This window comes from Vicugna pacos, chromosome 15 (assembly GCF_048564905.1).
Source record: "Vicugna pacos chromosome 15, VicPac4, whole genome shotgun sequence".
NCBI lineage: Eukaryota > Metazoa > Chordata > Mammalia > Artiodactyla > Camelidae > Vicugna > Vicugna pacos.
This window is the reverse complement of record NC_133001.1, coordinates 48,503,123-48,527,278: the sequence shown is the minus strand read 5'-3', so window position 1 is coordinate 48,527,278 and position 24,156 is coordinate 48,503,123. Positions and strand designations below refer to the sequence as shown.

Sequence of the window (24,156 nt, the reverse complement as noted above, 5' to 3'; positions counted from 1 at the left end):
AAAGTAATGGAAGCGGGAGGCAAGTTCCACTAACGACTTCTGTTGCTTTTTGGAAGTTATTTAACCTCTTGAATTCTCCTTTTAATCACAGTGCCTAGGCTTCTAGTTCAAAATGGCAGACTGAACACATTCACTTACTGCCTTCTTTCCTCTAACCCAGTGAGACTGCGTACAACAGTGGCATGCATAGTGTATCTGGCACCTGGACTGGGTCGTCTTTTAAATACTCCCTTTTTCCTTATGACAACATTACTTTCAGTAATAGTCATTATTTCCTTGGCCTGTTCCATTGTTCAAAACAAAGAATTAATTCATAAACAAGAAACTTCCATTTAAAGATACCACTGTAATTTTATAAAAGCTTTTGTGCATACACTACAATTTGCACTTGCCATAGAAAAATATTGTGGCTCGCGGTTTGCTCTGCATATCATTGTTTCAAATTTAAACACAAAGGAATGGGCACATGGAGTGAGGCAACTGAAGTGACTCAAGTTCTGTTTCTTTATCTTCACAAGACCACACTGTCAATGCTTATGTCCAATCTACTGTTTAAATGCAGGAACATGTAGCTCCACAGGAACTGGAAACACAAATGGCACCAAAAGCAAGTTTGAATGATTCCAAAACTTTCCAAACTTGAAACAAATATGTGTAGCTGCGTCCATTTGTGTTGGAAAAACCTGTGTAACTGGGAGGTTTCCAAATGAACTTCCCAGTAAAATCAAATGTTTCTTAGACAATAAATAGTAAAAATGTGCTTATTTGAAACGTACGTATATTTTGTTAAAACTCTACAGTAACCAAAGCAATTGTTTAGAACTTATATTCTTTTAAAAGATGTGTTTTTTTGTGGGGGTGGGGGGAGGAAGGGGACAGAGAACATTTTATCTGACCTTGGTGACAATTAAAACCAGACTTCCTTTTGGTTGGTTTTATTATTGTTTATAAATGCTCTACCAGCAATGTACCCACCATTGCTTACACTCTGAATGGGGCTTTCCAACTGCCCCATCTTAAGCGCACCACCGCAGTAAAATACAAACAGGAAAAATTCATTAAAAGCACTGATAATGGGAGTAATAGTCATTTCTAAAAACTCCTAGACCATAGGATCATACTGGTCAATAAACTAGGATGTAAGAGGCTGAGCTCAGGGCACGTAGAAGGCTGCCGCATTGTAAGTCTTCACTGTGGAGGGTTTTGGGATGAGTGAGGGCAGAGAGGATGGAGGAGGCAGAAGCGGATGCAGTGAGTGCAGAGCTACCTGCTGAGTCAGCCTGACACCACCCCTTCTCCAGTCACCCTGCCCCACGCAACAGCAGTGTCCTTCCCCTGGATGAAGACGTAAAGATTGCTCCCAAAGGAATTCAGCAACCTGCCTAGGAGGACACTGTGTCCCCACGGGAGAGCTGGCACCCCAACGCTGACTCTTCATCAAGGCCCAGCAGAGGTAGAGTTAGGAAGCCTGACGATCAACACGCCCAGAATTTGAGCTGCCATCTCCTTCTAGGCGGGTGGGGAGTGGCAGCGGGTGGAGGCTGAAGCAACAGAGGAAACCACAGCTTTGCTTTTGCTAATCAGTCTACTTATTCCTTCTTAAATATGAATGCTAGTCAAGGCTTCTGGGAAACTTGCAGAGTCAGGTGTTCAAAAGAGAAGGAATAGAAAAGAAAAAAAAAAAACAGAAGATATCTAGAAAAAAGAAACAGACACCAAAATAACCCTAATTAATAGTCCCAGAGAGGCTTAGGAAGAAAGGGCATCCATCAAACAAGAACAGGTTACTATTTTTTTTTTAAAAAGACATCATCAAAGAACAAGAATGCGTCCATGGAAATAAAAATATATAATTTAATACGAGGGCTGAAAGGAGTTCAGAAAAACTTTCAGAACAGAAGTTTAAAAAAAGACAGAGAAAATGTAAGTACAAATTGAACATTTAACATATCAATGTTTCAATATTCCATTTTTCTCAAAATATGTTATTAAACCTGTTAAAAATATTAGTATTGATGAATGACATATTAGAACCTAAGAAACAAAACATTACACTATGATTCTCTACATGTCTATACTTTATCACCGAATCACAGATTAGTGCCAAAAAAAAAAAGTGGAAATCATCAAGGTCAGTTTTTTTCCGAAATGCAGATGACTAGGATTTGACAAATTTTTTTCAGCAGGTTTAAAGGGAAACTGAGTGAGTAAAGTCCCATGTTCTTACACCTAATTTAAACAGAGTGGTTTTTCTTCCACTGGCTTTTTTCCTACTGGGGTTCTATGTACAATTGCATTTGTAAAGGAGTGATTTGCTGCAGAACTATGTGAGCCATGCAGGACTAATACTTGTGTGTTCCGTTCAGACTGTATTTTTAAAATATTTGTTCACTCATCTAGAAATACTAAACACTACATGAAGGATGCAGAAAAATAGGACTGCTAGGGGTGAGGTTCAATCTCTCCCCTGTCATCCAGGCCTCTTGGATGGGGCCCAAGCTTGTGGGGTAACAGAACAAAAGCCCTGCGGTAAACCTGATTCCCTCTCGTTAGAAGGGTTTATCCTCCATCTGTTGCTCCTTAAGCATGCTCCTTGGGAATCCCACCCAATATCCCAAGTGGCTTACTCTAAGATCACATATGGTACTCTTTCTGAGAGGAGTTCTGATAAATTCAGCTTTCTCCTTTTTATTTTATTTCCATTGCTGTTTTAACACCTCAGAGAGATGGAGATCCTGGACAGCTCCTCAGCTGGCCAGCCCCATTATGTGGCTCAGTGCATTTAACATGTGTTTGATAACTACTCATCAAAATCAAACCTCCCGTTTGCAGCTGAGGAAACTAAGATCTGGGAGACAGAATTACCTAACCAAGGTTATACATGTTCCCACTACAGTCAATGTTATTGTTGTGCTTTCTAACAGTTTCCCTCAGGTATGTTTTTTTTTTCTTCTCAAACGGATGTCAGCTGCCTTAGTTAACGATCACTGCTTAGATTTTTTTTTTGAACTCCTTCAGCACAACGTTAAGAATGAAACAGGTGTCCAATAAGTACTTGTTGGCAATTTTTAAATAGCTTTTGGAAAGAAAACAGACTTCCACTTTCCAGTAGTATACAGCCGGATGCAGTAGCCCAACATTTTTGTTGCAACAATTAGGGAAAAAATTGAAAAATAATTTAAAATAATGTTTTTGGAGACATCAGATAACTATAGAAGCAAAAATGGTTAAATTATCTAAATTTCCAGAGAAGAAAATGTACTCTCCGCTGCTAGCTGACAAATGCTGGCTATTTTGTATGGTGGTGGCATTTGTCAATCAAGTGTGCTGAGAGGTAGAAGTAATTTACTCTGGGAAAGACCAATCAAACTTTGATAGCCATACAGACTATGTTGAAGGACTGAAACCTAGTTACGCCCCAAATTTCCCACCATTTTTCCCAATAAGACATCCGATGAGGTACGCAGAAGCACAAAGGGTAGTAACAAAAATCAAAAAGCAACCACTTCTGCAATAGAAGTAAAGGCAAAAATAAATTAAATTAAACTTATAAGCTTTTGCACAGCAAAGGAAACCATAAGCAAAATAAAATGACAACCTATAGAATGGGAGAAAATATTTGCAAAAGATGAGACTGTCAAGAGCTTAATTTCCAGAATATATAAACAGCTCATACTAGTTAATAATTAAAAAAACAAACAACCCAGTTCAAAAATGGGCAGAAGTCCTAAATAAGTAATTCTCCAATGAAGACATACAAATGGCCAATAGGCACATAAAAAATGCTCGATATCGCTAATTATCAGAGAAATGTAAATCAAAATTACAATGAGGTATCACCTCACAACAGTCAGAATGGCCATAATTTAAAAGTCCACAAATGATAAATGCTAGAGAGAGTATGGAGAAAAGGGAACCCTCCTACATTACTGGGAATGTAGTTTGGTGTAGCCATTATGGAAAACAGCATGGAGATTCCTCAAAAGACTAAAAATAGACTTACCATATGATCCAGCAATCCCACTCCTGGGCATATATTCAGAAGGAACTTTAATTCAAAAAGATATATGTACCTCAATGTTAACAGAGCACTATTTACAATAGCCAAGACATGGAAACAAACTAAATGTCCATTGACAGATGACTGGATAAATAAGTTGTGGTATATTTATACAATGGAATACTACTCGGCCATAAAAATATAAAATAATACCATTTACAGCAACATGGGTGGGCCTGGAGATTGTCATTCTAAATGAAGTAAGCCAGAAAGAGAAAGAAAAGTACCATATGATATCACTTATATGTGGAATCTAAAAAAAAGACAAATGAACTTATTTACAAAACAAAAACAGACTCACAGACATAGAAAACAAACTTATGGTTACCCAGGGGAAGCGGGTGGGTAGGGACAAATTGGGGGTTTGAGATTTGCAGATACTAACCACTATACATAAAATAGATAAACAACAAGTTTCTTCTTTTAGCACAGGGAACTATATTAAACATCTTATAGTAACACACAATGAAAAAGAATATGTAATCAAATATATGTATGTGTATGTATGACTGAACTGTTATGCTGTACACCATAAATTGATACAACATTGTAAACTGACTGTATTTCAATAAAATAAAAAAGTAGCCACCTCTGCTGGCAGGTTTTGAGGGAGGGGATTGGTTGGAAGGGGACATAAGGGAACTTTCGGTGGTGAAGACTACATCCTGTAACTTGTTTTGAGGGATGATCACACAGTTGTGTCTATGTAGATAAAGCCTACCGTTCTCCTCCTGTATCAGGGGAGACCAGCTCTTTCCTTCTCCTTTGAGTCTTTCCTCTGAGTGCCTCCTTTACTACCTTCACAAAACACTCACACCCATCCCCACAGAGTCGATCAATTTCTTCTTCATTTCCAAATTTTACTTTGGACATTTCTCCTACATACCACTGGTTTTACACTGCACAACAACTAATTGTTTGATTGTTGTCTTTATTCTCTTTGATTCCCATTCCTCAGCTCCTTATCTTCCTCCATTCCTCCCACAGGCAACTCTGTGTTAGCTCTATGTCTTTACAAAGCATCCATGTTGCTATGTTGCAGCTAACTTGTTACTTGTAACAGATTACTCATAATATTCTAAAGTGAACACAGCCACCACACTTTATCCATATATTCTCCAAGTGATACACAACTAGAATGCCATCAGCTCTTTACCGCCATATGAAGGCGGCAATGAACACACCTGTCAATGTTTCTTTCTTCTGTAAATTGGCCGTAATTTGGTCTGCTAAGGGTACATATACTCCAGAGAGACTGATAGAAAGAAATGTCTCATTTTTCACATCAGACATCCCACCTTTTTCTTCATTCTGATTAATAAATTATTATCTGTTTGATACATATTTGTTTAGGTTAGTTAGCATGTTGAATCTCCCAAGCTGATTAACTGGTTAACTCAAGTTTTTGCACCTGCAGAGCAGAGACCCCCCCCCCACAAGATATCTGTTCTCTGTTTGACATCTCTTTAATTTTATTAGTGGCTCATGGACAAAATCACTTGACTCAAACTTTTTCAAGTTTAAGTTATTTGGATTCACCAGAGCATTTTTTCCCTGCTATAAATCAATAAACCCAGTCAAGATTAACTACCTACACGTGAACTTCAAAAGATCCTCTGTGGCCAGAGTTGAAAGAAACACATAATTCCGTAACACACTAAATACAAGCTGATCAAAGTTATTGGACCTGGTTACTTAATGCTGTGCTTCCTCACTGACATACACTCTGATTTCAAGTAGCTTAAATCTAAAACATGTATTACTAGATCTCAGAAACTTCCATTGGGAAAAAAAATAATCATTTCTGTATCCTGACCAGTCAACATGTGTATTTAGACAAGTCTATATTAAACTCTGGGCTAAAGAAAAATTCTGAACCTAATTTGTAAAATTCCATATGCTTTAGGAATTAAAGCAAAAAGAAAAGAAACATAGCTAATGAACAATTTCAAACAAGAGCAATTTATATATAGAATAATCATGGAGTCCTGGAAGGAAAAGGCACCATAAATCCTTAGATATGATGGAGCAAGGAGGAGCTTGTTTAAGCCTATGGTATTTAGAGGAGGTGCCAAGGGGCAGTTACTTGAGAGTTGAGGAGACCGAAAGGGTGTGATTCACCAAAGCAGCCCTCTTTTTTGTTGTATATTTTTAAATTGTCTGCTTTTATATAAGAGATGATTTGGTTAAAAACAAATTCTCCTCCTTAAAAAGAAATTGCAAGTCACTGATCTAGCCCAGTCTCACACAAATCAGTTCCTTCTATGGCATCGTTGACAGGCAGTAATCCAACATCGGCTTGAACACTGCTGCCATCGTGAGCGCACTGACCTGAAGTCGCTCGTTGCCATGTTGAGTATCTCCAGTTCTTGGGAAGCTCCCCTTCTGGTGTGGTAGGTTTTACCGCTCTATAAATTCTACGCCCTGGTTAGGTCCTCTGGGATAACACAGAATTTCTAATTGTTACCTCCAGGTCCCTTCAGAACTTGAGGCATGCTATTTTCTTTCACATTACACATTTTTATTTTTACACTTTACGACTAACTTCAATCTCAAAATCACATTGTCATGCATCTATTCCCCCTTTGTTTATTTCACTTAAACGTAAATGACTGTTTTATTAAACAAAGACTCCAAACAAATATTTAGCACATATATTACGTGTAACACACAGGAACAGCTTTTAACAGAAATTCATCGACCCCTGCCCCCAGGTATTTCTTTATTACAAATACAGATATCAAAACAATCCTGGGTATATTCTGACACCACCAGCAGTCAGCGTAACAGTGTGTGACAACACCCATTGTACCTGCTACTTTAGACAGCTCTTTCACTAAGCAAGATGGGTAGAACATGACATTTCTGTGTTTCCCTCTTGAGATTTCGACTTTTCAGAGACACACACGTTCCTACGGCCACCTGCCATTTCTCGCCCTGCTGTCATCTTGTAAACCAAAATTTTATTACAAGTGCTCTAGGTTTAAGCTCAAATGATAATGTCTCAACAAGAGGAAAAAAAATTGTACTGCATTTTCTCCTAATGTTTGAAAATAAAATAGGCGTGTAAATACTAAATATATTCTTACAAATATCTAGGGCATGTTTACCAGCTAGAATTCTTCTACTTAACGTGCAGCTATGTTTCGTTATGTTATTTAATCAAGATATTAACATGAGTAGAAGGCTGTTGATTTAAGACAAGTTTGAGGTCCATCAAAATTCAGTGTTGTATTTTGTCCTTCTAGGGGCCGTAGAAGCCTCATGATTTCTTTAGATCATTAAGACATCTTAGCTCTGGAAGTCTAACTCCAACGCGATAGAAATTTTGCCATTTTGCTAATGCTGGTGTGTTCTATGTATCCACCATTCCTCAATAATATTAACTTTTGTTACAAATCTAACTGGCAGAGGAGCTTCTGTTTATTTAGGTCCACAGTCTACCTCCAGGCTATATATTCTGTTTTCATAATCCGTCTGTGGAGACAGCCGTCTCTTCCTGTGAAGTGAACTATTAATATGTCTGCTTTGTGCTGGCCAACCAGTTCCACGCCCTTAGAACACAGAGCTTTTAAGATCACCAGTGGAATATTATATTCTCTCCACATTAGCTGCTCCCTTACCTTTGCCATCATTACAGCTTAGAGTTTGGCCATTTTCTTTCTGTCTTAGAGTCTCTGCTATACAAATGTGCATCTTGACCGTCTGGATCATGGCTTGCTTTCTTATTTTGATACCTCCAGAGCATAAGCCCAACAGACTATACGAGGCACTCACCCTAGATTCACTGGTAATTAAATTAAAAGCAAGATATATGTTTTTTCCACACTACAACTAAAAGATGATAGGCAATAAAAACAGACTCTAAAATCTGAGCCTTAAATAAGCCTATTGGCCACAAACAGAAACCCTCGCCTTTCCAAAATTCATACTCTGGCCCCTTCAAAACTACCTTTTCTTCAAGACGTGCAGAAAAGTCAGGAAGGCCAGCTGGGGACTATGATGAGGAGTGTTTTCAGAATGTGTTCCCCATCAACACAAGCCAAACTGAGGAACTGTAAGTCAGTGAAAACCTGGCCATATAATCCCATTGGAAAGATCGAGAACTCTGAAAGTGTCCACTCACAAGAATGGGCCCCTGTGGGGACAGAGAGCCAGCCCTGCGGAGTGCTGTGCCCAGCAGACTCATCTGAGGAATCAGGATCGTATGCCAAGACAGGTGGGAAAATAGAGAGTAGGTGTTCGACTCCTGGTAAACCCTGCTGGACGAAGGAAAAGTACAGCTATCCAGCTGATTGTGGGCGGTGAAATTATGAGAAAGTCAGAAACAAAATCAGACTGTTTGAAGTCATAGGCAGGAGGGACTCTTGGAGAAAGAAGGTGTGAGCTTCATAAAAAAGCCAAAGGTAAAGGAAACAAATTATACCCCGGAAAACGGCACTTTGCTCCTTCCACTTTGCAAATGTTGGCAGACTAGAGTGTTAGAAAATGAAATCCCAACTCAGCCCATAGTAACTTTCCAACCCCGGATCCACAGAACAAACCTGCCTACACACACACACACACACACACACACACACACACACACACAAACACACACACACTTCTGCTTAATTCGAAAAGAAGCCTGCCAAGACTGAGTGAAAAACATCCTCAAATGCCTTGAGGAGGCAGCTCTCGGTCTGTGACTGGGGACCTAGCATTTGGTAGCAGATGCTGAGCAAAACCACCAGCAGCAACTTCACCTCTCGCTTCACTGAATTTCATCCATGTCCGTGGCTTCCGTTCCCACTCACGTAGCCATAGTTATCAAGATTACATGTCCAGCCATGACCTCTCCCCTAAGCTGCAGTCTCATGTATCCAAATGCCTACCCTATGTCTGCACAGAGACGGCCCCAGGGCATCTCAATATCCACACGTGCAAAACGAACCTGGTCTTCTTCCAGGATTCCTTATTTCAGGAAACGGTACACTCATCTATTTCACTGTGCAAGCCAAAAACCCTAGTCACTTTTGATGCATCTTATTATACATAAACATGTAAGGACAGTGAAGTGTTGTCTGTCCTTACCAAGTCCTCCATTCTGTCCACTTGTATTCATTTTTTTTTCCACTACTGCCTTAGTCTTTCTCAGCTACCATCATGTTTCACCTTGACTCTTATTCTAGTCTCCTAACAGGTATCCCACATCCACTCTTACCATTCCAAACTGTCCCCTACACTGAGCTTTTAAAATCCTTTCATGTTTTCTCATTGTTCTTAGGCTAAGGGTCAGAATTCTTATTCTGTTCACACAGCCTTCAGCAGTCCAGTCCCGGGCTGCCCTCGCAACTCCAGCAGGTACCACCCTACTTCTTAGTCTAACCTCACACCACATAATTTCTTTCAGCTCTCAGAACACATTGCTTCCTCCTGTAATGGAGACATTGCTGGAGCAACTGCTTCTTCTTGGAGTTCTCTTCTGAGCTGATCCATGCTCACTCTTCAGCTATCAACTTAAATGTCACCTCCTTAGGGAAGCCTTCATGACACTCAGACTGGATTGGATTCCCCCATTTTATGCCATCATGGCACTCAATATCTTTCCTTTCTAACACTTGTCACAGTGGTGATTTTGTATCTGAACACATGTCCTTTTGTTTCAAGCCTCTCTTCCCTTCCAGACAGACTATAAGTCCCATAGGTGCAGGAACCATTGCTGGTTCCCGGGACCCAGATGCTGCCCAAGTCATGGGTATCCAATGAACATTTTCCCACTGTGTTAAGGAATACATGGAAACTGATATCCAAAGGCTCCCTGCTTGAGAAAACGCCAGTGCGTTGCTATCCCCTCATTCATTCCTGTAGCATCTCGTGTTTGAATACTGGACACCGACTGACTACTTGATTGTAGACTGAGACCATATTGGTGAGCTGAGCAGCAGTTTGATCTGTGTACATTAATTCTGTCCTCCACCCACTTAGGCCGGGGGGTGCACTAGCTCGGTGGGTAATAATCTAACTTTCTCCAGCATACGCCTCTTATAAGTCCAGCTGTGTCAATGCAGTCAAGCCGCAGAGTGAGCCAGAGCCCTAGGTGGCCAGCACCTCATGCCTAAGCTTAGGGAGGTCACGGTGGCCTTGGCCTGGAAGGAAGGAAGGGGGACTCGAGCTCCTCACCTGCCTCAAGAGCCAGGCCAACTACCCCTGAGCCTTGGAGCATCCACACTTGGGAAGACGTGAAGGAGTGACCTGGTCACGTGGGTCAGAAGTCAGCCTCGAGAGGGCACAAGATCCACTGTGCCCAAGAAGGGCAGGACTCATGATTTCTCACTTGGCACCCCACACGACGAGCTACCTCCTCTGTGAGGATTCCCCCTGCCACACCATGACAGGAAACTACCTGGACCACTTTGACCACCATCTTTCTGATATAAAGGAGTTTGGACAAGTACCGTCTCAAGGAACTTCTTAAGCTGAGTATAAAATAGGTTCACCTGATAACTACACCATCTTTTACATGAGGAATATTTAAAGACTCAAGTGTCTAGGCTGGACTGAGATAAGAACCCAGAAAATGCATGAAAAGATCCAAATGACTAGTGTCTGCAAATGAATCCCAAAAATATTTTTTACATTCTTTTGGTATGTCTAGGTCTGATGGAATCAGGAAAACCAGATGTTACAAGAGGGAAGGGGAAAAAAAAACACTACCACAAAACAAATTTTCTGACGATTTTACAAAAACAAAAATGAAATTAGATCATTCATTTTTCAAAATTCCAGAGTGCCAATTCTGATCTAAGTGGGTCTGCTTATCTGAAATTATACAATGAGCATGGCTAATGCCAAATCCCTCTTCCACAGAAGACTTGGAGAGCTTTGTTTCATCTTTGTAATAATATTAACTAATTTAGTGGAACACTTTAGAATGTAAAAATCATAGTCATATGTCTTATCTCACTGGAGTCATTCAAAATCCTGAGAGGGTGTGTGGGCTTGTTTTATTGCCATATTAATAGTGCAGTTGAGGAAACTGGGACTCAGAGAAGTTTACAAAAGATAGGTATTATGATCATACCTCAGACTTAAAAGCCAAATCCAGTCCTTTTTCCATTACTCCACACCGCAGTTTTCTATCATTTTTTGAATTGTACCATTTAAAAATAGCGATTGATTGAAGTAAAAAAAAGATCTGTCAAATACGTACATGAATGTTGTGAAGATAAACGATGGTTTATCAAAGTTACCAATAAAGATTTTCAATATTCTGTATTTTTTCACTGTTTTATAACATAGCGTTGATTTGGTCCACATAGAACATAAGAAAAACAACAACTCCTGCTAAGGAAATGTGAGCTATGAAACCTAAATCCGGTATGTTTCTCCTTCTGTGTGTTTGGGAGATAAGTTAATAGTTCCCGGCCAGTAAGTTTCTATTTTGGTGCATTCAAAAAGGTCACGCCACTGTTTTCATTTTAAGCTGAACCTCTGCATTTTCATTTTTTAAAGGGTTTTTATTTATCGAGCAACTGATCAAAAAATAGTTACTCTCAGTCCCACGCTGGAATCTGAGACCGACAGGGATGGATAAGATACATTGTACTCACCGGTTGTGTAGAATGGCGTGCGAGGCTGGATACACCAGAAGCCAGCAGCACACAGCAGGTCCGGGTACCAACATTTCAGGCCATCAATGCTGACTATAGGGAGGGGAGAGGGAGAGTGGATAGTCAGCAAAAGATGCGTGAGAGAGGAACTAAAGGCTACTTGTACAAGTTAGAATCTCAGTTACTCGCTGACAGAGAACTGAAGTGCAAATACATAACCCTGACACTGGACTTGGGCCCTCAGGTCTGTTTCGCCCCCCTTGTTGGTATTTCTGCTGTTTCCCTTTCCTATCTAGAGGACCGCTAAGGGCTACAGAAAATGCCCTTGGACATGATTCTTTTTAATTGGTTGATTATAAGACATTCTTCTTATATTACAATACCTCTACTTCCAAAGTCCACCGATTTTTATCTTCTCATTCATTCTCCCCATCATGCCCCAAAAGTGGGGCAAAGCAGGTCTCTTCCTGTGGGGAAGCTGACCTCCTGGGGCTGTGCATCTGCATGTTGTCATTGGGGAAACAGGCCCCCGTCTTGCCTTCTTTCTACTCTGGGCTTCTGCTCCACACTTTCATTTGGCTTCTTTTATTATAATGCCCTGTTACTCATTCATTCTAATGTTCCTTTACCCACTTTTCAATGGTGGAAAATATAAGACAGGGACCCAGCTAAACATCATACAAAATTGATCTTAGAACCTTGAAATTTAGTGCAAAAGCCTAGCAGTTTCTCCCAGGCTCACATGCAAAATAAAAAATCTTTGTTCCCAGCCACATGACCATCTTATCCAAAATCTTAATTCTAGAGCAGTTCCAACACAGCTGGACTGGTTCAAGGCTTGGAAGAATTCATTCATAGTGCCTGGCATTGCCAGATTTGGGCCATCTATTCAGGGGTAAGACAAGTACTGGATGTTATCTGGAGTGGAGAGCTTCCCTCAGAGCCACCCAGTTTCACAGGCTAGTTAGAGCCCAGTTTAGCTCAAGGCTAAATTTCTGCAGCATCTTTTATTCTTTTTCCTCCAACAAACACCTCCCAGGGACATGCCTGGGGGAGGAAAGTGTGAACAGCACTTCCCACTTCTCAGCTCGTCAGGAATTCCACCCCAAGAGACAACCCCTGGTTAAAGGCCAGCCTGAGTGGGAGGGCACTGTTTCTTATCTGTATCTCCTTTATTTCCATCAAACCTATTAAGCCAAATATTTTCCCACCACCAGAAGTCCTGATTTCCAGCGAATGGCCCCATATGCCCCAGAAAATTGTCTTCACTTGGCCTCTTAGCTGGTTACCCAGTGACATCTGCCTCCAATCAGCACACATCCCTTCCTCTATTTGATGAAATTCTGCCTGCCTCCCACTAGGGAATTGATGAAGGTCCCCGGAAGGTAACCCTGTCTCTCCCTGTCTAAACATTTGGGGCAAGTCACTCTAAGAATTTTGCATTTCTCACTCCACAGTTGATCTCTCTCTTCTTTTTGCCCTCTTAGCCCCTGCTGCTTACTAGGTGGGACAGAAGCCCTTCGTGCTGCTGACTTCACTTGCTTCCAAAGGGAATATCACAAACCCTTTCTCAGGAACTTGCTGTGGGAACTGGACGTCTGAAGCCACTGGATTGGACCTGGACTAGCAATCTTCACCCTCCCTTCTAAGAACTGCCCCCCATGTCCAGGAAATCACCACCACAATCTAGAATACTTACTCTCCTTTTAAAGGAGATCCTGATTCCATGTTTTCTCAACCAGCTCCTCAAGCACATGTATAAGTAACCTCCCATGCCCCTTTCCCCCCAGGTGACACAATTTAAACTTAATGTGCAAAATGAGTTTTGTGTGCACAAGGGGCTATCAAATTGTGGCTTTGTAATGGGTAAAACAACTTCCCTGAATCCATGTATCTCTGTATCTGTGAGTGTGTGCACGCGTGTACACTAATTTGTACGATGAAAGTATTAACTGGGTCAGTCCCCTCAATTACTAAAGTCCAAATATCTTCATCAGAGCTAACAAGTCTTACATGATCTAGTTTCTCCTCACCTCCAGATTCAAATTTCCACCCTTCCTCACCAACTGTGATTTGTCAACCCCAACCATACTGAACAACCAATAATTTCCTGAAGCCTTCAATACCTGGATCATTGCACATGCTGTCTATCTGCCCAGAATGCTCCCTACCCCTACCCCACCCCAATCTTATCTGCCTCGTACATTTTTAATCGACCATTAGCTCCTAGTTGGAAGTAACAGATCTCTGATCCCTGGATCAGCCACTGGCCTCTATTCTGTTCTCCTGTAATTCCTAATAATTCCTAATTCTCCCAATAATTCCTGCCCTGAGCCCCAGAGAAGTACTTGTCACAGTATATTAAGACAGTGTGTTCACTTACCTGTCTCTCCTTGAGGAAGGGAACTATGATTTACTACTACTGTATCTGCAGTGTCTTGCACAGTGTCTACCTGGCACACAACAAATATTCAAAAAATATTTATTGAATGAAGGAATGATTGAATCAAATAATTAACCAACAGGCTTTATACAGAGGACTTGAGTAGAGAGCGTGGTTCTTACTCTTCTATAACAATGTGGATACTACATTTTAATCCCTGCTAGGATCATGGTGTCTGCAAAGAATGAAGTTCAAAGGTGCTCACCTAAGCACCGTGTGTTTCCTTAAGGACAGGACAGCAATATTCCTTTTATTTCCCTCGTTTTTAACTTTAACACGTTTTGAATTACACATGTGTAGCATATAATAAGCATGAGAATAAAGGCTGACCCCAAAGCCACAGACTTGCCCTTGCGAGTACTCCACATTTTCCCACTGCACTTTCCTCCATTCTTCTGTCTCCCAGGATGGAAAACATAGTTTCTTCTTCATCTCTGCTCTTTCATCTGGTTCAGCTATATTTTTCCTCTTCAGATCTCTAGTAATCTCTCCTCCCTGCATTTTTCTAAAGCCACCACTCTAGACAGATTCTTACTAGTTTTTTAATTGGATATCCACATTAATTAATTGATTCAGTCATTCCTTCTTTCAACCTAAATATTTACAGAATATCTGCTATATCCCAGGAAGTCACTGTGCAAGCGCCCTAACTTGCTTCCAGCCTTGGTCCTTCCACCCGTCTGACATACACCACCAGACCAAGCTATCCGAATACCAATTTCACAGTATCCAATCCGTTCTAAAGAGATCAAATCATAGCTTAAGTTGCCCACACTATATGACAATAATTAAAAGCCAAAATAGATGTTTGATTAGTTATTCACAAGAAACCAGAGAGCAGTAATTAGTTAAATGGTATGGACTTTTTTTTGAGGTGGTGAAATGTTCTAAAACTGACTGTGGTGATGGTTGCACATACATATGAGTATATTAAAAATTACTGAACTGCACAATTTAAATGGATAAATTGTCTGGTATGTGAACTGTACCTCAATAAAACTGTTTAAATAATTAAGGAGAAAGTAAGACATTCCCAGATAAATAAAAACTGAGAGGGTTCATTACTAGTAGATGTGCTCTACAAGAAATGCTGAAAGAAAGGAGTCCTTCAGGATGAAACAAAAGGACAACAGAAAGTAATTTGAATCCCCATGGAGAAATAAAGAACAGAACAGTAGAAAAGTAACTACATAAGAAAATAGAGAAGTTAGTATTAATGTATTTTTGGTTTGTAACTTCTTTTTTCCTGTGTAATTTAAAACACAATTGCATAAAACAATAATTATAAATCTATGTTGGTGGGCACACAATGTATAAAGATATAATTAAATGGGGAACAAAGTGACACAAAAGCAGTTTTATGTACTATTGAAACTACATTGGTACTTATCTGAACTAGATTGTTAAAAATTAAGATATTAATTGCAATCCCTGTGGCAACCTTTAAGACAATAACAAAAAATACATAGTAAAAGAAATAAGGAGGCAATCAAAATGGTATGCTACTAAATATCAATTTAACACAAAAGAAGGCGGTAAAGGAGGAATTAAAAAACAAAAAATATATATACAATATAAAGAAAAAATATAGCAAATTGGCTGAAGCAAGTTCTACCTTTACAAAGACTGCATTAAATGTAAATGACTCAAATTCTCTGATTAAAAGGCAGAAATTGGCAGGATGGGTTTTAAAAACATTATCTAAGAATATGCTATCTACAAAGAGGTTCACTTTAGATCCAAAGCACAAATAATTTGATGTGAAAGGGCAGAAAAAGATATTCCATGCAAACAATAACTAATAGAGAGCTTGAATGGCTATATGAATAACAGACAAAATAGACTTTAAGCCAAAAATTGTTACAAGAGGTAGAGACAGGTATTACATAATAACAAAAGGGTCAATACATTCTGAGAGTATAAAAATAATAAACATACACACCTAACTACAGAGCCTCAAAATATGCAAGGCAAACATTCAAAGAACTGAAGAGAAAAATAGACAATCCTACAGTGATAGCTAGAAACTTCAATACCATGATTTCAATAATGAATAAAACAAACAGAAAATCTGAGAATAGAGGACTTGAAGTACATTGTAATCAACTAGACCTAAAAGATACCTACAGAATACTCAACCCAACCACAATAGAATACACATTCTTATTAAACACACATGAAACATTCATTCTCCAGGATAAAACATATGTTTGGTCTCAAAACAAATCTCAATAAATTTAAAAAGACTAGGATTCATACAAACCATCTTCTTTGGCTGCACTGGAATGAAACTAGAAATCAATTACAGAAGGAAAACTGGAAATTCCACAAATGTGTGGAAATTAAACAACATATTCTTAAACAACCAATGGGCCAAAAAAGAAATCACAAGGGAAATTAGAAAATATTTTGATATAAATGTATATGAAAACATAATATATCAGAACGATGGGATACAGTAAATGCAGTGCTCAGAGGGAAATCTATAGCTGCAAATGTCCACATTTAAAAAGAAAGAAGACCTCAAGTCAATGATTTAACTTCACACCTTAAAGAACTAGAAAAAAAAAGAGCAATCTAAATCCAAAGCTAGGACAAGGAAGGAAGTTTTAAAGATAAGAGTGAAGGTACATGAAAAAGAGAACAGAAAAAAAATGCAATTGATGAAAACAAATGGTTCTTTGGGAAAAAAATGACAAATCTTTAGTTTGATAAACCAAGAAAAAAGAGAGAAGACTCATACTATTAAAATCAGGAATGAAAGTAGGGACATTACTAACAACCATACAGAAAAATAATTATGAGAAAATACTATGAATAATGGTATAACAGCAAATGAGATAACCTAGAGAAATGACAAATTCCTAGAAACACACAGATTACCAAAACTGACTCACAGAGACACAGAAAATTTGAACAGATACATCACAAGTAAAGAGGTTGCATCAGCCATCAAAAACCTTCCAAAAAGAAAACCCCAGGACCAAATGGTTTCATTGGTGGATTCTACCAAAGACTGAAAAAAAGAATTAACATCAATCCTACTCAAATTCTTCCAAAAATTGGAAGAGGATGGAACACTTCCTAAGTCATTCTATGAGGCCAGTACGACCCTGATACCAAAACCAGACAAAGACATCACAAGAAAAGACAACTACAGACCAATATCCTTGATGAATATAGATATAAAAATCCTCAGCAAATGCTAGCAAACCGAACCCACTAAAAGGATTTTACACCATGACCAAGTTGTATTTATTCCATTATGCAACAGTGGTTCAACATATGAAAAGCAGTTAGGTTAATACACCACATTAATAGCGGGGAAACCCACATGATTATGTTAATGAGGCAGGAAAAGCATTTTACGAAATCCAGCACCTTCCATGATAAAAAAAAAAATCACTCAACAAACTAGGAATACAAGGGAACTTTGCCAATATAATAAAAGGCAGTGATCAAAAACCCAGAGCAAACATTATACTTAATGGTAAAAGACAAAAACCTTCCCTCCAAGATTAGAGACAAGAAAAGGATGTCTGCTTTCACCACTGTTACTCAACACTGTACCAGAGGGTCTAGCAGGGGCAATTACGTAAGAAAAGGAAAAGTCATCCTAATTGGAAAGACAAATATAAACCTGTCTCTATTTGCAGACAATATGATGTTATACATTGAACACCCTAAAAAGCCCACACTCAAAAACACTATCAGGACTAATAAGCAAGTTTAGCACAGCGGCAGAACACACAATCAACATACAAAAATCAGCCGCATTTCTACATACCAGCAATGAGCAATCCAAAATTGAAATGAAGAAAACAATTCCATTTACAATAGTATCAAAAAGAATAAACGCTCACAAATAAATTTAACCAAAGAGGTATAAGACTTACACACTGAAAATATCAAAATATTTTTTAAAGAAATTTATTTAAAAGACCTAAATAAATAGAAAGACACCCTGTGTTCACAGATTAAATGACTTGATAATGTAAAGATGGCAATACTCCCCAAATCTATCTATATTTTCAATGAAACCTCTGCCCAAATTCCAATGAACTTTCATGCAGAAATGGACAAGCTAAGTCCAAAACTCACAGAAATTGCAAGAAACCCTGAATAGCCAAAATGATCTTCAAAAGAAGAACAAAATTAGAGGACTCACATTCTCCAATTTCAAAACTTATTATCAAGCTTTAGTAATTAAACAATGCGGTATTGGCGTAAGGCTAGACATAAGATCAACAGAATAGAATTGAGAGTCCAGAAGTAAACTCATGCATCTATGGTTAGTTGACTTTTGACAAGCGTTGGGGGGAAAAAAGCATTCAGTGGGGAAAGTATAATACTTTCAACAAATGGTGCTCGGACAACTGGATATCCACATGGAAAGAATGAATGTGGACCATTATGTTACACCATATGTAGAAAGTGTATTCAAAGTGAATGAAAGGCCCAAATGTAAGAGCTAAAGCTATGAATCTCTTAGAAGAAAATACACTTGTAAATCTTCATGACCTCAGATTAGACAACAGTTTCTTAAATATGACAGCAAAATTACAAGGAACAAAAGAAAAAATTAACTGAACTTAAACTTTTGTGCAAAGGACACTATAAGAAAGTGAAAAGACATTCCATAGAATAGGAGGAAATACTTGCAAATCATACATCTAGTAAGGGTCTAGTATTCAGAATATATAACTAAATTTACAACTGAACAACAAAAAGAAAACAACCTAATCAAGAAATGATCAAATGGCTTTAATAGATGTTTCTCTAAAGACATAAAAACGGCCAATGAGCAAATGAAAAGCTGCACAACATCATTAGTCATTAGAGAAATGCCTGTCAAAACCCCTACGAGATACCACTTACACCCACTAGAATGGCTCTAATAAAAAAAGGACAAAAACAAAGAAACAGAATGTAAGACATGTGGGTGAGAATGTTGAGAAACTAGAACCACCTTCATATATTGCTAATGAGGATGTAAAACAGTACAGGGCTCTGGAAACCAGTTTGGTGGTTCCTTATGAAGTTAAACATAAAATTATTATATGACATGGAAATTCTACTCGAGGGAAACTCAAGAGAATTGAAAACAAACACAAATTAAAAAAAAAAAGAAAAACTTATACATGAGTGTTCACAGTAGCATTATTCATTAATACCTCCAAACTGGAAACAACCCCATTATCATCAACTGATGAAATAAACTGTAGTATATACCTATGATAGAATATTATTAAGCCACAAAAAGGAATTAAGTACTGGTACATGCTATAACATGGGTGAGCTTGGAAAACATTATGCTAAGTAAAAGCAGCCAGTCACCAAAGAGCCCATGTGTATGATTTGTTGATATGAAATGTCTAGAAAATGGTTTCGTGATTGCCAGGGTCTCAGAAAATGGGGAGTGAATACCTGATAGGCACACGATTTCTTCTCTGGGTGATAAAGATGCTCTGGATTTAGATAGTGGTGATGGCGCACAACACTGTGAATGTACTAAAAGCCACTGAATAACACACTTTAAAATGGTTCAATTTTATCTAACCTCAATAAATTTTTTTTAACAAAAAGAAACCCAAAGTACAATAAAAATCAGATAGGACTAAAAGTGCTTTCTTACTCATTTTTCTCATTTGTTTTCATAGAAATCACCATATGTAGGAAAAACTAGGCTTTGTAAAAGGCTTTGATTCAGGCTATGTCATAAACTGAAAAAAAAATCCAGAGATTTCAGAGTTAGTTCTAACTGTGATATTTAAGAGCTGTATCACCCTGGGGAAGTCTCTTCATTTCTCTAGGCTCCGGTCACCTCAAATGACATCCTGGTGTCCACCTGCCCAATATACAGGCGAGGCCTGGTCTGGATCCAAGGACCACATAGAAAGGCCATGAGTCACTTCTGAGCCTGACTCATGACAAGATGGGTTAATGGTAAAGTGGGAAGAGTCGAGAAACAATCCAGTTTCTCCTAAGTTTTCCCCTGAATTATCCTCATTTGTGGGCAAAATGCTCCAGAATGCTATTTTTAAAGGGTAACGATATTTGGCTAAAATGTCCTCAGAGGAAGGGGAGGTAAGGACTGGGAGAAGTTTGCCCAAACCACAGGGCCTCCGAACTTCAGTCCACATCACCAGCAGCAGCCCTAATGAGCTCTGTGCTGGACTCTCCAAATTGAATTACATAATACATTTCCGTTTCATTTCATGAATCACAACTTGGGATACAATGTTCCTGGGTTGCAGTTGATATATTTCAGAGATTACCAAAGATTTCAAAAAGAAAAATCTATTTTATTAAATTCATATGTAAAATGTCTGTATGTCAGCCAACTTATTTATTTCAAATTTGGGATTTTCTTAAATGCCGTAGTTAGAGCTCAATGTCAAGAGAGTTCCCGATAAACTCATTTATGAATGGTAAGACGGCAGTTGCCCCCGGATTTTTCATTTCTTTTGACAGCTCAGTTCCTGGCTGATGACGGTAGGTTTTATTTCAGCTGCCCCTGCTGGAGTCCTTTGTGGTTGGGAGTGAGAATGAGCGGTTAAAGCCTCAGAACAGGGACCAGGGGAAGTGAAACTCATATGGAGAAAAGGTAACAGTGAGTTTAGTTCACTCTGACCCTCAGCCCCGTATTCAAACATGAACCCCTTTATGCATGGCAGTGGTGCTGGCATCCGTCATGCTCACTTCCCTTTGCTGAGGACAACAAAGGAGTCAGAGCACGGGTTCTGGAATCAGAAAGACACCGTCCAAACCCTCGCTCAGCCATTGTTAGCTCTGCAGCCTTGGGAAGGTTATTTGATCTCTCCTGGCTTCAGTGCATTAAGCTGTAATGTGGGACTAATAATAGCACACCTGTCATAGAGTTCTCATAAGGACTAATGACGTGAGGTACGCGGAGTTATTAGCACAGAGCCTAGCACGTAGTAAGTAGTCAATAAACATCAGCCGTGTATTAATGTTGTTTTTCTACCTGAGGAGCGGCAACTTTGAATTATACACTGGCTTTTGGCTCATCCAGCATCTCCTGAGTCGTCACTCGTTTTCAAAGCTTATGATCGCGTTCACTTTTGCAGAAGTACAAACTCTTTGACATGTGATCTGCTGTCCATCATGAATTCATGATTTCATACATCGTTTATTTATAGTATTTACTGACTACCTTCTATGTGCCACACAGAAAGTTAACCATGAGGGGAACAAAGTTGAGAAAAACAAAGCAGTTTTTTTCCCTCCAGGTTCTAACTGGAGGGAAAGGAATGAGATGAATACAAGCAGGTTTGGAGGGTGTGGAATATGATGGCGTTGCTGCAGGAGCCCAGGGGAAGGCCAGCTGAACCAGAGCTGGATGCTGGGCAAGCACGGTCTTCCCTACCAGCCTGCAGTGAGGGTGAAGTGAGAGCTTGGGGGACAAGGAAAAGGGCTAAGTGCAGGAGAGACAGCCTAGCTGGGGAGATGGAGACTAATTACCATGAAACAGCTGAGAAAGGGTGCAAGGAACGACAGTTTTAAATGTTACACCAACAATTTCAAGTCCATTTTACAGATGAGGAAATGGAGGCCCAGAAAGCTTTTGTACCTGGTCCAAGATCATCAGTCAGTAGTTAACAGCAGAGGTACAACTCGAGCCCAAATCTGTCTGACTCTTTCCACAGGACTATGCCACACCCCCCTTACTCTATCACACTTTCTTTATAGAAAGCCTAAGTGATTGGTACTGATTCGAAATCCAAACAGGCCTCCTGGTCTTCTAGACTAACATACATTGCACCAACCGGCACTGAATAGTATACGGATGGTCTAATCCCAATTTCTTCCGAAGCAATCACAAGCAGGTGATAAGTCACTTGAACAGTACCAGCAATTCCTTTTGGCCTACATTTTCACATCCCAGCTTAATTTTCCTTAACACAACGCAGGTGTGGCGGGGGCGTTTTCAACTCTTACTACGGAAGACAAAAAACAATCCTTAGTTTATAAAAGAATAATATAGCTCTATTAGAAGGCTTAGCTTTTTTCTCTTTTTAACCCCTAAACACCTATCAATAGAGTAAGATCTTTTATTTATCCAAACACACTTTTTATTAACAACAATGAGAATGGATTTTTCCAAAGACAGAGTTCACAGTGTTGAGGGGTTGGTGTGTGTGTGAGTCTTGCAGGCACGGCCCCTCAGGGCGACACCCCACATTACACTTGCATTGCATTTGTAGTTTATAAAGCCCTGTGCTTCCTCTTTCTCCTTTGATGGTCACAGCACCTCTGGAAAGAAAATGGGATCTTTTTTTTCCACCTCCACTGTATGGAGTGTTTAGGGGACACTCACGGTGTGACTGATCTCCACGACCCACATCCCAACCCGGTTCTGTTCCCTACACCATGCCCTTTCCTAATTGCTCTGTTCATTTGGTACCTGTGAGGGTTAACTAGGAACACAGGAGTTCTGTTAAATATCACAGTAGTTAGTACATTTTAATCCTGATCCCCTAGCCTACTGTAGCTGCTGTAAAATATATGGCAATAATTTCCTGAGGCAGGGTAATGTATAAGGAATGTCAGGCCAGCCTCTGGGCATATTTGCCTTAGCTCAGTTTTATTAAAGTGAAACTTTTATTAAGGCATGTGGTGAATTGAGCAATCGGCATGATTCATGCTGTTATAAACCCATTGCTACACTCACCATAAATCAATGAGCCATTGTCGTCCATTTGCTGTGGAGTTGGTAGAAACGAGGGAAAAAATCAATATGGGGATATTATTCAGACCATATGAAAGTATTAAAGTGTATTCTGTGTGTATTAAACCTGGCCGAACCATATTTCATGTGTACTTTTCTTTTTCTGTAAATATCTCCGTTTGTATCCTCTACCCTATACTATTTGCTAATCCATATGCTCCTGTGAAATAATTATAGGAAATATTTTAAATTCCACATAAGTCGTTATGATTTAAAAGTGCGTTTCATGATGATTAATTTGCATAATAAAATTGTCCCGAGGACAAAGCATTCACAATATTAACAATGAGCCTCGTCCCTTACAAACACACTACAGCCATAAACTTTGTATAATTCAAAAAAAAAATCAAGCAACAGGAGGAAGTGATTTGAGCCAGAGAAAGGGCACTTTTCATTATCTTCCCGCTTGATGGGGACAATCACTGAGCCAGCAGCAATCTCCACATATCTGGAAACGATTACCGTATCTCCGTTTACCTGGAACCTTCTCCAACTGTTGAAATACGTATCAGCGACAGACATCTCCCTCTAGGGCTGCAGTGTGTGATCACCTGCTCTTCTGCATTAGGAAGTTTCAGGTTCCTCTAGAGGCTGATGTGAGCTGGTCACAAAAAAAAAGGTGTAGCCACATCTGGCTGCACACTTCAAGCTGCAATACCACTGAGCTCATTCTCTGGTTTAGGTCGTGGGGAGTTGGGTTATTCATTGCCATCTTAATTACTTAGCATGGTTTCTGTGGTGCTCTAATGCTCTCTGAAGCAAAGGTTGGATTTCACAAAATACCTATGCAGTGCCCAGCGGGTTCAAGGCCTTCAGCAGGCAGGAGGGGAGGGGTATGAGTGAATGTGCCATGGTGTTCCATTCAGCAGGTCTGGGCTGCCTCTGACAAGTGCTCTAAGCAGAGAGGACGGTGGAAACCAAGGAGAGGCAGACACAGTTCCAACCAGGGGATTCGAGACTCCTGAGGGACATTTTGAAGGATGCTTTTAACTTCAACAGGCTTAACACATGAACCAATAATATATACCCTGTTGGCTGCATGTAGCTTGCTACCCAAGGGCTATCTTTTGGAGAAAGAGAATCAGTAACTCTAGATAGTTGGGAATTTCCTTACTGACATTATTTTACATTTTCCAATAAAGGAAGAGCTCCAAATGCATACTCCAGGCACTGGGGACATCAAGGGAATTTTGTGACAAGCCTTGTAATCAAAAGGATATGCTCATTCTATGGTGGAAACCTCTCTGCCCTGTTTTGTTTTGTTTTTATGTAAGACTGCTTTAATAAAAATAATATTCCTTATTCAACT

General features: G+C 39.4%; 1 long non-coding RNA gene across 1 annotated transcript in view; it reads right to left on the bottom strand.

The window, feature by feature from the left end:
* The window catches only part of LOC140685773 (uncharacterized), a 292,798-nt gene that overhangs the window by 12,461 nt on the left and 256,181 nt on the right, over positions 1-24,156 (bottom strand). Inside the window, exon 4 of the long non-coding RNA XR_012059196.1 lies at positions 11,653-11,745. This is a non-coding gene — a long non-coding RNA (uncharacterized lncRNA). The remainder of the gene's footprint in view (positions 1-11,652; positions 11,746-24,156) is intronic.